Source organism: Camelus dromedarius, chromosome 5 (assembly GCF_036321535.1).
Source record: "Camelus dromedarius isolate mCamDro1 chromosome 5, mCamDro1.pat, whole genome shotgun sequence".
Classification (NCBI taxonomy): domain Eukaryota; kingdom Metazoa; phylum Chordata; class Mammalia; order Artiodactyla; family Camelidae; genus Camelus; species Camelus dromedarius.
In genome coordinates, this window is record NC_087440.1 from 69,930,562 (window position 1) to 69,945,305 (window position 14,744).

Below are 14,744 nucleotides of genomic sequence, written 5' to 3' on the forward strand. Positions count from 1 at the left end.
GTTCCTCCTCTTCACGGAGAAGGATTCAGACTCTGGGATGCCAGGGCTTACCCATCCCCTGGGCAGACTCTGAAATTAGAGATGGGAGAAAACAGTACATGTGACTTGGAGCGGTGCTTGTATGTGTGAACAAATTACCTTGAAATCTTGTTAAAATGCAGATTCTGACTCAGCAGGTCTGGGGTGAGGCAGAGATTCTGTGTTCCTAACCAGCTCCCAGGTGATGCCATTGGTCCAGACCACACTTTCAGGAGATTTCCAAGATCATTCCTCCAAGGAGGAAAGCTCTTCTCCTGCCAGGGCAGAACAATAAGCCAATCTGTAATAATAAAAATAATGGCAGCTAACTGCATAACTGGTACTGTGCCAGGAACTTTACATCCTTTACTGAATTTAATTCTCATAACAGCCCTGTGGGAATATTGTCATTCGTATTTTACAGATAAGGAAATAGGCTCAGAGGAGTTAAGAATTTACCTCCCTAAAGTCATACAGTTGGTTAAGTGTCAGGCTGGAGTCAGAACAAGATTTGTCTTGATTAAGAGTAACTATCTGCAACAGAATCACCCTGTTAAAAATAGCAAATTCAGTAGGCCCACCAGTCCCACTTACTCAGAATCCCTCTGTACTGGGGCAGGGCATCTGCCTTTGAAACAAGCAAACTAAAGTTTGAGAACTAGCAGCTGGAGCCCTACGCTGTCTTGTTCCTGGAAGAATCAGATCATGCATTCATCTTTCAACATTTCACAGCTACTTATTAAGCACCTACTATAACATCAAGCCTTCTTCTGGGCACTTGGAGAGTCAATGGTGAACAAGACGGCAGAGTCTTGCTCTCACGGAGCTGGCTGTCTAGCAAGGGAAGAAAGAATAAGTAAGTACATTTTCAGGTCATGATAACTGTGATGGAGGAAAAAGCACAGTAAGGTATTGGAAACTGGGATGCAGGGATGGGGAGAAGGTAGGAGCTATGTTAGGAAAGGCTGCGTGAAGCTGTTTTATTTCTGTGAATATCCGAGTACGCTGTACTTGAATTAGGAGGCTTCTGGTAGCAGGTATAAGGTTATGAAACATTCGTGCACGTTACCTCGTTTCACCTCACTCCAACCTTGAGAGTCCTCTTCATAGAGGTGAATTCTCCGTTGTAATTCTCCCATTTTATAGATTAGGAAACCAAGGCTCAGCAAGGCTAAGAGTGGCTCTCAGCTAGTAAGATTCCAAATCTTCTGACGCAATCACACTTTAGCTGTGTCCCCAAAGATGAAAAGACCTGCATAAGAGCCTGACTTCTCTGTGCATAAGCAGCTTTCCTAGAAAGGCTTAAGTGATTTTTTTTCCCTCTACAAATTTCCACTCTCTATTGTTTCTTTTGTACAAATGCTGGCAGGAGAGAGATTGCTTTCCTCTTCCCACTTTCATCCTGAAGCTTACTTGGAATTCTTTGCTTCAGGAAGTCTCAGCTCTTCTGTAGCCAGTGGGTTCTAGTCTGCAGACTTGACTGCAGTCTCCAACTGAGCTGACGGGCAACTGGCAGACACTCAACACAAGCTCTCCGTGGCCAAGCGCCAGGGAAGAAGGCGGGTGGCGGTGGCAACTGCAGTGCCCTCAAGGGGGAAATGCCACTGAAAGAAGGCTAGGTTCTCAGGTCAGCATAATTAGAAGATTCTGGCTTTGAGTAAGACATTTGTCAATTACTAAAATAAAAATAAATGACTTGCCCAATTAATATAAGTTAAAGAATTTGTTATTGCCAATAGTTTGGATGGTTTATCACCTCTTGGAGAAACATTTAACTTCCTAGGATCATTTGACAATGAATATATATTATTTGTATAATATGAAAAAATACGATTTTTAAATCAGGTCTTATCATCTGATAAGCATAGCTGAATCATTTTTGCATACACTTGCTGCTTTCTAACTAAATTATCACTAGAGGGGCAGAATTGATATTATAACCAAGAGGGGCTATACAACAATAACACAAACTACATATATTTTCAGTTAAGTAGCTTCCAAAAAGGAGAGGGGTTTGGTTATAGTTCTTCTAACTACTTAGTGAACATTTCCTAAACTCAGCATTTTCAAACCCAAACTCTATAGCTGCCCCTCTGCCTCACTTCTCTTTCTACCTATCCTGTTGTTCAAGCCAGAAGCTGGAGAGTTTCTTTGACTCCTGCCCAACTCTTCATCTTCAACATTGATTTGGTCACCATGGCTGGTAAATTTTCAGCAAAAATGGCTCTGAGCTACATTCTGTCATGCCTTTCCTATTATGCTTTCCTGGTTTGGGCTCTCATAATTTTTCACCTAGACAATTCCAGTACCTCATGACTGGTCCCCATCCTCTAGCCTCTCCTCACTCTGGTCCTTCTTCTACCTTCATTCATTCATTCAACAAACATGGATTAAATGCTGACAACATACAAAATCCTCTGCCCATGTAGAGCTAACATTCATGCAAAGGGAGACATAACAGAGACAGATATAATAACATACTAAGTAAGTGATGGGAGGCTATTATCTAGGGTCTTGATTTGCATTTCCCTGTTATTAATGATGCTGAGCAACATTGTGAAAATGTTGGCCTTTACTCTGAGATAAACAAGGACACACTGGAAGGTTATGAGCAATATGACCTGACTTAGTTGGTTTTTTTTTTGATATTTTAAAATTTTTATTTATTTATGTATTTATTTTACAATGTCATATTTTTAAATTGAAGTATAAATGATGTACAATATTATGTTACAGGTATACAATATAGTGATTCACAATTTTTAAAGGTTATACTTCATTTACAGTTATTATACAATATTGGCTATATTCCCCATGGTGTACAATACATCCTTGTAGCTTATTTCATACCTGATAATTTGTACTTCTTAATCTCCCACCTCCATCTTGCCCCTCCGCTCATCCCGCTGGTAACCACTAACTCCTTCTCTACATTTGTGAGTCTGTTTCTTTTCTATTATATTCACTAGTTTGTTGCATTTTCTTTATAGATTCCACATATACATGATATCTTACAGTATTTGTCTTTCTCTGTCTGACTCATTTCACTTAGCATAATGCCCTTCAAGTCCATCCATGCTGTACACCAGAAACTAATACAACATTTTAAATCAACTGTACTTCAATTAAAAAGCAAGCAAACAACCCATTTAAAATATAGGCAGAAGAACTGAACAGACATTTTTCCAAAAGAGGAAATGCAGATGGCCAACAGGAACATGAAAAGTTGCTCACCATCACTAATATCAGGGAAATGCAGATCAAAATCACAATGAGATATCATCTCACACCTGTCAGAATGGCCATCATCAAATGACCTGATTTAGTTTTAAAAAGACCATTCTTTACTGGGTGGGGAATTGGCTAGGGAGTGGGGAGCAAGGGTTGAAACAGGGAGACTACTTAGGAGGTTCTAGTGATAATCTACATGATGATAATCCAGGTGAGATGGCTTGGACCAGAGTGACAGTGATGGAAGGGGGAAGTTACGTCAGATCCTGGATATATGTTGAAGTTGAAGCCAATGGGATTTGCTGGCAGATTGGATGTGAGGCCCAAGAGAAAAAGAAGTATCATTGATGATGGCGCCCAAGTGTTTGGCCTGAGTGCCTGGAAGGATGGAATTGCATGAAGTAAGGTGGGGAGTCTGCAGAAGGAGAGGCTTTGGGGTGGACCATCAGGAGCTTGATTTGAAATGTGATAAATTTGAGATAATTATTAGATGTGTAAGTGAGGATGTTGAGAAAGCAGTTGGATAACAAAGCCTGGGGTTCAGTGGGGGAGATCTGGGCTAGAAATATAAAATGGAAGGTTGCTGGTGTGTAGATGGATGAACTCACCAAGGAGTGAATGTAGATAGAGAGGAACTGGGGGCCAAGGTCTGAGTTCCAGGACATAACAGCATGAAAAAGCTGGGGTGAGAAGGGACCCACAGAACGAAACTGAGGACCAATGAGCGAGGTAGGAAGAACTCTAGGGATGTATGAGGTCCTGGGAGCCAAGTGAAGAAAGTGTTTCTAGGAGCAGGGAGAGGTCAAGTTCCGTAAGGATTATGAGCTGATCATTCAAGTTGGTAATTCTGGGATGACGATCAGAGTCATTTGGGATCTTGATCAGAGCAGTTTTGGTGGTATGGAAAGTGGAAAAGCCTGGTTGCAGTGAATTTTAGGGAGAGAACAAGAAGAGGAATTGGTGACATTGACAATGACAACTTTCTTAATGGTGTTTTGTAAGGAGGAGAGAAATGGGACAGCAGCTGGGAGAAGTGGGGTCAAGAGAGTGTTTCTCAGGATGGGAGGAATAACAATATATTTGTAGGCTGATAGCAGTGATGCTCTAGAAAGATATTTGGTAACACAGGCAAGAGGGGGAGAATTTCTGGAAGCTTGTTCTTGGGTAGCAAGGAGGAGGAGTGCAAGCGAGGAGGAGCTGACTTTGGAGAGAAGAACCCTCAATTCATCCGTGTTAGCAGGGGAAGGCAGTGTACCTGGACAGGTGCTGGCAGGTGGTAGATGGGGTGACAGGAGTTGGTCGAAGTCCCTTTTGATTGCTTCCGTTTTCTCAGCCACACTGTATTTGACATTAATTTTCTAAAATGTAGGTCTATTTATGCCCCTCCATGGAATCAGAGCCTTTTCTAGCTTCCTGTAGCCTATAAGGTTCAGATGTCTTAGCTCCTTGTAACCATGGTCTTACTCTAACTCCTCTGCAGCCACTACCGTCAGCAGTTAGCTGTGTTGTGCTGTCCTGGGCTGTGTTCCCTGCACGTGCCAAACTCCTTCACGCCTCCATGTCTTTGCATGTATAGTTCCCTCCACTTGGACGGCCCTTCTCCCACTTTTCCACATGACAAACCCCTACTTCTCTTTCAAAATCCGACTAAAATGTCACCTCCTCTCTGAAGCCATCAGTGTGCCTTCCTCTTTAGATGAGATCCCTCTTGTGTACCCAATTGGTGCCTGACTGCCAAGTGTCCCCAAACAGATTTTTGCTGATTTGTTAAATAAATCATTCTCTCAACACTTTATTTAGACTGATTGTTGTCTCCTCGTTCAAGGTATGGTATTTCAGAGCCTTCTAGCACTTAGCAGAGCCTTGTGCGTGAAACAAAATCAATACAGACAGACCAAGAGAGACACAGACAGATACAGACAGAGAGCTAGATATAGACAGACAGATAGAAGAGCATAGAGCCCCCAACTGCCAAATCTCCCTTGTGGGTTATTTTTTTCTGGTGCTCCCTGTGGTCTGTGTGCTCCAGAAGGCACAACTACTAGCTTAAGGGACAGGGCTCAGTGTGTTCAATGAAGCAAAAATCAACAAGAATGTCTTGAGTCAGAAACTGGAAATCCAGCCAGACCCCATTGTGGTTGAGTGCCTGGAGACGTTTACGCGCATCTCTGTAGGACAATCATGGAAACTCTGCGTCTGGGCAGCAGAGAAACAGGAAACCTCTGTGCTGGGGCCAGCGTGTTGCCTGGAGCCCTTTGTCTGGGTGTGGCATAAAGTAGAGCAGCCATGCTTTCTGTTTGAAAATTAACTAGCACTTTCTCACAGTTACTGATAGAAGTCACAATTGCTACAACCCTTTAAAAATAGTTTCGCTGCATTTCTTAGATTGTGTAAGTAATACGGAATCATTTTACTTCCCAAATATAGAAATATACTAATAGGAAAAGAAAGACCCCTATAATGCTGCCTCCCAGAAAAAAATCACAGTTAAAATTTTGGTGTTTGTCATTTTCCCCAAAACTTTTCTCCGTATTTGGGAAATTTTTACAGATACATTTCCATAATTTTTATAATCATATACATTAAAAAACAAAAATGGAATAAAAATGCATAGTTCTTTAGCTTCCCTTTTTTCCCTCTTTCATGTCAATGAATATTAATCTATAGCAATATTGTGAAAGCCGATAATCATCCATTGCATGGTTGTACCATAACTTATTTAATTAATTCCCTTTCAAAAGACAGATTTATTCCTATGTTTTCACTGTTATAGCAGTAGAGAGGAGGTGAGAAGGTGGACCTTGGAGTATGCCTAGATTTTTTTTTCTGGCTGCTTGGAGTTTATTTTCCATTTGGTGCAAGGCCCACGATTATGGGGTGTCAGGAAGGCTCTCTGTGGCTTGGGTACTAAAGAGTGAGGTTCTCTTAGCTTCCTTTTGGGTGTTTTTGCTGTTTTGATATTAAAGAACCCAACTGCTCCTGCCCCAGCCCAGGCTCCGGGGCAGGGAAGTGAGGGCAGGGGAGCCATGGGGCAGGGCTCTCACAGCCTAGCACCTTGAAAGGAAGCCTGGCGGCTGGTGGCGGCCACTCAGAACAGGGGCCTGTTGGTTTTGCTGTGCTGGCCACCAGGCTGCTTCCTCCCCATGGCTTCCTGAGCCAGGTCACAGGTGACCATGCCACTGGAGGCCTGGAGGATTCCCAGTGCCCTGGGGACTCCAACACTGTGGCCATGAATGGGAGAGTGGACTTCCTGAAAAAAGAAGGTGGCCCACCAGTGCTCCAGTCAGCCTTGAGGAGAGCGGAGTGGTGGTGGGTGGCTTCCCCAGGGTACTCAGTGCTTCCATAGGTGCCGTCACTGGAAGTGGGACCCAGGCAGAGAGGTAGTAGTTGTGAGCAGCCACAAGCAAGTTGCTGGAGGGGATGGCTGCCATGCTTTTGCTTGTGGGCTTCTGGAAACCTCGGCCACGCCCCCTCACCAGCCTGGATGAGTGTGATCACGCGTGGTGGGGTTGGGGTTGGGGGAGACACTAGGCCACAGAGCCCATTTGCTGAGACCACAGGTGACCACTCCACCTAGAGGGCTGACTGCCTAGATTTGAATCTTTAGAGCCACTTACTAGCTTTCTGACCTCTCTGTCCTCAGCTTTCTCATCAAAAAGGTGGGAATAATCACAGTACTGTGGACAAAGCATGTCGCCTGCTGTATCAGTAAACAAAGGATGTTGCTGCTGTCAAACCAACAGCCACTGCAGCCGCCCCCTGAGGGGATTCAGGATGGAAAAAACAGGATACTCGCCCTAGATAGTTAAGGTGCATATCAAAAGAATGATTTCAGTGAGCTCAAACTCTTGCATCTTCCCATACACAGAAAAGTGCTAAATTCATCAACTTGAGATGTCTGGCTTTCTTCAATTAACAGTAGTCTTTTGATATTCTGACTACCTGGTTGTTTTTTGTTTGGTTGGTTTTGTTTTTTACAAAAAACTCCTATATATCTTGGCTCCTCCCTTACCTCTTCGGAACATTCCCTCAGAGCGATCTGAGAGGCTGTCTCCTGGGCTTAGGTCCTCAGTATGTCCACTGAATAAAACATAACTCTCAACTTTTAGGTTTTGCACTTTTTTGGTTGACAGTACCTACTGTTATCATAGGGGTGTTGTGAGGATCCATTGAGTTAATATGTGTTATGATTTTAGAACAGTTCCAGGTATATAGTAAACTGCTGATGTGTCAGCTATTGTTATCATGAATAACATTGTGGTGAACACTCCTATCTGTATCCTGGGGAACTTAGCCTATTATTATTATGTTATAGTTCTAGAAGTGGAAATTCTGGGTCAAAAACGAGGCATATGTTAAGCTTTTATACTTGTTGCCCAGCTGCCTTCCAGAAATGTACCAACTGATTGGGAGTGGAGATGAGGCTCTGAAGGAGAATTTTCAATTTTGACTTTGTATATTTCTATATTATTGAATTTTTATAAGAATGTACTCATGCATTACTTGTATATATACTTTTAAACAGCCAATTTGCTCTCTTGCCAACATGGCTTTGAAAGAACACATATACCCTCAACCTCACTGGCACTGAGTATGTCAGTCCTTTATCATTATCAGTCCTTTAAATTTTTGCCAACATGATGAGTGAAAATGTTATCTCATCATTTGTATTTCTTGCTTATTTTTTCATATATTTTGGGGGAAATATTTATGTGGTAAATATTACAAATCTTAAACATGTTAATATCATTTGAATTGTTGACTCTACATCCAAGAAGTAAAATCAAGATGCTATTAAAAAAAAATAAAAGACAGTTTTAAAAATTAAAAAAGAGTATGTTCCTAAATGAAGCATTGTGCTGTACACCAGAAACTGACACAACATTGTAAACTGACTATACTTCAGTAAATTTTTTTTAAATCCCTAAAAAGTTTGAAGCAGTACTTAAAAATTTTTTAAAGAAAATGATGTGATACCCACAGATTTATATCAAATATGATTATCATAATATTATTTGTAAGAGTGAAGACTGCTTAAATAAATCATAAAGTATGGTATCATCTGTGTGATGCTATGGCATGCGGCCATTTAAAAAATGTTTAAGAGTTTATAGCACATATTTTATAATAAGTAGGGGGAGAGAAAATTCATACATAAATGCAAATTCAAAAAAGGATGAGAAAGAAATACATTAAAATGGTAGCAATAGTTCTTTATGGGTGATGGAACCATGAGGAATTTTTCTGTTTCTTCTTTTTACTTTTCTGTATGTTCCGTATTTTCAATGGGTATGTTTTCACCTTTGTAATTTAAAAAAAAGAAAAAAAGGAGGCATCCCTTGCCTTGGATGATTACAAACCACAGGCGAGGCTATGCATGTTTGGGGGCTTAATTTCACCGTGAACCTAAAACTGCTTTAAAAAACAAGGTCTATTAAAACAAACAATCAAACAAAGCTTGCATTTTCTCTCATTGACTCTTTCTTAGACATCCATTCCTGGGTCTCAGACAGGAAAAGCCCCACTGGAGAAGCAAGTTCAGCTACAAACACAAGCATAGAACACAGGGCTTGAGAGATAACTCCAAAACTATGTAGGAATTTATAGCTAGAAAGTGTAAAATGAGACCGAGGTTGAATTTCAAGTAAATAATAGATATGTCCAGAAAGAAGCTGTGTGTCATCTCTTTTTAGCTGAAGTGTTCAAGGCCATGGGCACGAGCTGAAAAGACAGCAGTGTCTGTGGCGTTATCAATTGCACCGATCACCTCCCGACATGAAAGCCTTTCTCCCTACGAGTCTGTGCCCTTCCATAGGCTCTCCCTCGAGATCTCCCCAAAGATTTGCCCGAGAGGGCAAAGGGGAAGAGCCACCCGTGGGCCGGCTAGGGTGAGACCAGCAGTTCACAGACTATGTCTCCTCTTCTGTGGTGTGTCCACATTTAGAGAACAGCAAACACCTCTGACACACTACAGCAGGGCCACTGAGAACCAATCAAAAAAGCAAGGTGAGCTATGGGGAGTCCTTAGATTAAAGGCACCGTGCAAAGCCTAAGAGATGCTAACTCATTCTCATCCTTGTCATTGACGCTCGGTGCAGATTTATACAAGGTTTATTGCTAGTTCCTTGAAAATGTTCCTGCCAGGTTTTTGTTGGGAAAGCTAAGTCTTTTTCTTTGCAGGATTTTGTTCATTCATTTCCTAGACTCAGTTGGGTTCCAATTGGACCAGCCTAGTAGAGCACCACCCCAAAAATACTTGGAGAAATATGGATGAAAAAGTCTTCTCCTGAAACAGCCACTCCTATGCAGACACCACAGGACCTAAGTGATTCACAGTAGTGATCACTTAATCACACATTTACATACGAATACGTTTTTGCCTGACCCGTAGGATTTCTGAACAGCTTCCCATCCAAGTACTTCGAAGGCTCAGCAAACTTGACAAAGCTGCCAATGTAAGACTCATTCAGGGTGGCACATCTCAAGGTCACACAGCATTTCTATGTTTTACTAACGTATTTTCATATATGACCTCACCTCTGCTTCATTTTCTGGGGGCCTCCTGCATCATCCCCACGTGGCTGTGGGCTGGGCAGGGGGCATCCATTCATCTCTGGTCCAGCCCTGAGCAGCTCTCCTTGCTGCACTGGCTGACAGTTGAAATGCAGAGAGGAGGTCAGACTGATGGCCCAGGCCACACAGCTCTGATCATCAACAGACATAGATATAACCAAGTCAGAAGTCATGACTGGTGCCCGAGAACAATGGAATGATCTACTGGTATTGGACCCAGGTTGGATACACCAGCCCCTATATGATCTCATGCAAGTTAACTTTGCCTCTTTCCTCCCTCAGTTTCTTTGTCTGTAAAATGCAGTTGATAACAGTGCCATCCCCTAGGGTTGTGGTGAGGATCACAAGTGTTAACGCATGCCCAGTGCCTGCACTCTCCCCAACTGATAAAAGGTGCTCCTTAAATTGTAGTTTCTTTTCCTTTTCCCCTAGGGCCAGTCTGGGAGGCCCCACAGCCCTGGAACTTTAGCAATGAAAGGGGCTTAGGGATTACCTGGTACAGTGGGTGGTTTCCAGACTTTTAGATTTCAATCATTAATAAAATGGGGGGAAAATTGGACGAGCTTGAGAGTTGCTGACATTTTATTTGCAGGTAAGGGCACAAAAAATAAGTATATGAAGACTACAATCTATTGTTTTTACTTCATAAAAGAAAAGAATCTTAACCACCGTTTTTTTTTTCTTTCTTAAAGGAAGGAGGGCATAATAGCCAAATAAATTTAGCTGTGTAAAAACTCTTTACATCGTCTTCTCTGAAAACATCACAGACCAATGTTAAGGAACCTCTGCTCTTCAAGCCATGCCCTCACTTTATGGATGAGGCAACTGAAGCCTAGAGGGGTGAAGTGACATGCCCAAGGTTACATAGTGGGTGCCATGTCTTATTGCTGTCTAGGACAACAGCCCTGGACATGAGTGATCCTTCCATGTGGCAGAGACAGGTGTCCTGGGCTGAGAGTTAAGACATCTAGGCTCTATTTTCAGCCCTTTGCCCTCAAGTCATACTTTCTGCATTTTCTGCTTTTCCATAATGGGGACAGTAATGGCCCCCTCACTAAAGACTGCTGTGGAAGAACCTAATGAAAGAAGAACTTAAAAAGTGCTCATAGATGCATGCCAGGGCATTACAGAGTGAGGTATTAGGAGTGAAAAATCTCTGTCTATGATTTACTTGAAAGCATTTTAGCCAACAAAAATAGATGTAGCAAATATGGCAACATATTAACAGTGGTTAAATCCAAGTGATGGATATATAGATGGCTATTGTTATGCTAGACTCTCCACTTTTCTGCACACTTGAAATTTTTCAAAATAAACATTCGGTCATAAAGAAAAGTAATCTGGCAAGGTAAATGGAAGAGATGGTGTTACTCACGGAGAAGACGCCCTCAGGGAGGTCCAAGTCCTGGGCTCTTCAGCCAGGTGGGGCTTGCCGCCCCAGGAGCTGGAGCAGCGCATTCACCAGCCTTGGGCACACAGTGCCATGGTCAGGAATTGATTTTGGTTTCCCTGCTTCCTCCCTAGGCAGGCCTGGTGCCTGTGGCTGGGTGAAGGAAGCCTCCCACCTCTTCTCAGTGCAAGGCACCATCTGACAAACCCAGCCCTACTGCAGCCTCTGGCATTAGGGACAGTGGGGGCTGCCTAGCGCAGCCAACCAGTGTGGGGGGCTTATGAATATGCAGATAGAGGCCAGAGCTGGTTGGCTGCCCCCTGCCATCTCCCACCCCAACTCAGATGCCCAGAAAAGCCAGCTCAGAGAGGACCTTCCTGAAATGTCATCTCTTCTGTCCTTGCCAAAGGACTTAGAGAGCCCCTTGAAATTTTGAGTAGTGAATTACCCAGCTTCTCCCATTACACTGGCCTCCAGCAGGGAGTTCCTGACCCCTGCTTCTAAATTCCCAAGCAAGACAGCTCCAAAGTGAACATCTTTCTCCCTGTTCCTCAAGCATCCTGAGGATACTGAAACCAGCCCAGCACCAAAATATGGCATCTCAGCCCTTTGGGAAGGAGAGGCTGTGTGGCTTCTCCCTCCCACAGAGGTCTGAACACTGTTGGGGAGACTGTCTGCTGGGCCATAAGTCCCCTTCTCTGGCAGAGCTGGAGAGAACTCACTGCCCAAATCACTTATCCCAAACATCACTTGAATTTTGCCAACTTGTTCAATTTGGGGAGCAAAGTGAATGTTGTGAAATACAGCAATGAAAATCAATGAACTAAAGTTCAATTCAACATGGTTAAAGCATAATGCTGAGTGAAAGAAGTAAGTTACAGAATGACACAGGCACTGTGATTCCATTTGTTATGTTTAAAAATAGGCCAAGAATTTCTAGATTTTTGCTGAGTATTCATCTTATCTATTATTTTTAATTGCAATTAAAAGAAGAGATAGACAAATGAACTCTAGGTATCATGAATAATAGAGTGAATATAAGGTATAGTCTCTATTTTATGGACCTTAGGCTGTAGCCTCATCTACCATCTGGTCAATAATATTCAAAAAGTATAAGCAAGGATGTGAGTGTATAGCTCAGACGACACTTACGAATATTGGGGGATTTCAGGTAAGGGAAAAGAATGCTGTGTGTGTTATTTAAACTGAGCTGCCCTCTCTGTGATGTTTTTCTTCAGCTGAGCCATTTATTCTTCCATGTTTTTTCTTACATAATTTGAAAGTAAATGCATCTCTTCCTTAATTTAAAGAATAGACAAAAACGTGTATGGTTTAGGACACATCCATATTGAAGCTACTATGAAAGCAAGGGGATGGTTAATACATAATTCAGTATAGTGGCAGTTAACTCTAGGAGGACCAGCAAGGAGGGCCACACAGGGCTTTGCCATTTCTTAAGCTGCATGGTGAGTTTGATTATTCCTTTTATTATTTTTCCTTAAATTATACACATGTATTTATTTATACACCCTTTTGAATATATATTTTATAATCAAATTAAAAATTTTTTTTTCTTTTGAACGCTGCCAGAAACACAAGTTTATGAACTTGTATTCATAAACACCTGCCCCAATGGATGATGCTGTGTCCTGGGAGGCTCCAAATATGGAAGACGGTGTGAACTTCTTGGAAGACGGTGTGGACTTTGGGCTCCACAGAAGCTCATTATATGAATCTCAAGGAAATCAGTTTCAACCTTTATCCTGTGAGAGGGACTTTGCATGCTACTCTGTGTGTGTGCGCGCGCATGTGTGCACTTATGGCTGTGTGTGTTGTCTAAGACTGTAGCATCTAATTAACTTGAGAGATCACTGAAACTCCAGAAGGATGCTTTGCCACATTACTGAGGCCTGAGCTTCTAAACTCTCAGTAAGAATCTCAAAAAATAATTATTTAAAACTGAAAAAATTAAGTAGCTATCTAAAAAATATTAACAGTAACCTCTGCAAAGGATTGCCATATCTCCTGATTACTGTTTTTGGACTCTTTAGCTGCATCCAGCAGTGTTGTCAGCATGGCAGTATTTAGTCATTCCACTTGTGTCTATTGGGTGCCGACAGAGTACTAGACACTGTCCTGTGCATGGGATTCAGGAAATAGAGTCATCTCTTTTCTTCTGCTGCTCTGCCAGTAGCGGAGACACTCAAGTAAAAGGGACATTATAATGCAATGTAGAGATACAGACACAATGCTTTGGAAGAACAGAAAAGATATGTGTTAACCCTGGCAGAGGGAATTAGAAAGGGATTCAAAAGATATTTGGAGGATGATTAGGAGATCCCAGGCAAACAGGAGTTGGGAGCCGCCTAGGCAAAGATGTGGAGTGAAAGCATTAAAGCCACTGTGCGAATGTGGGTGGGGAGGTAGGGTGAGGATCAGTACATAGCCAGAGGCCAGGTTATCAGGTGCCTGGCCACCTTGAGGAGTTTGGACTTTATCCTCCTGACAGAGAGAAGCAACTGATAGACTTTAAGCAGGGGAGTGATAGGATTAGATTTGCATTTCAAAAGAATCTTTGACACACCTGTGGAGGATGAGTTAGAGAAAGTGAGAGTGGAAGCCTAGCTCCTCTCAGGAAGCTTTTAAAATAATCCAGGTAAAGGATGCTGAGGACTTGATCAGGGGCAGCAGCAGGGCCAGGATGTTTTCTCTGTTTCTAGTTAGGGCTTCTGTCCATCCCTCCAGAATTAAAGTGGAAGTGCTTTCAGGGTATGAGTGAGTGAAGGCACCATAAAGTTCCTAAGAACCAGGCAAGATGACTCAGCTAAAGAAAGTGACTCATTCATTCATTTTTAATTCGATCAGCAGCTTATAGAACACCCTTTCTATTAGGAAGGTGAACTACATAAGTGAATATCCAGGGGCCTGTGGCTTTAAGAGACGGAGAAACTAAAGAGTAGAGGGGTGTTACGTGCTTTCGCTTTGAAGGTACCAGGCAGCATGATCTGCCCCAAACTGCGAGGTCCACAGATTCAGCCCAAAAATATATATAGCACATCAAAACTATGACAGTCTTTTTCCTAAGCTGGGGCTACATTATACTTCAAAAACAAACAAACTCATAAAGAAAGAGATAAGCCCAAAGAGATCTGTGGTTACCAGAGGTGAGGCAGGGGACAATTGGATGAAGGCAGTCAAAAGGTACAGGCTTCCAGTTATAAAATAAATAAGTACAACGGATGTGATGTACGTCATGATAAATATAATTAGCACTGCTGTATGTTATATATGAAAGTTTTTAAGAGAATAAATCTTGAGTTCTTATCACAAGAAAATTTTTTAAAAATTTAATTTTGTACCTATATGAAATGAGGGGTGTTCACTAAACTTTTTGTGATAATCACTTCATGATATACATAAATCAAGTCATTATGCTATATACCTTAAACTTATACAGTGCTACATGTCCGTTACATCTCAATAAAACTGTCATTTTAAAAATGCTTCTGGGGATACAGCAGTGAACAAGACA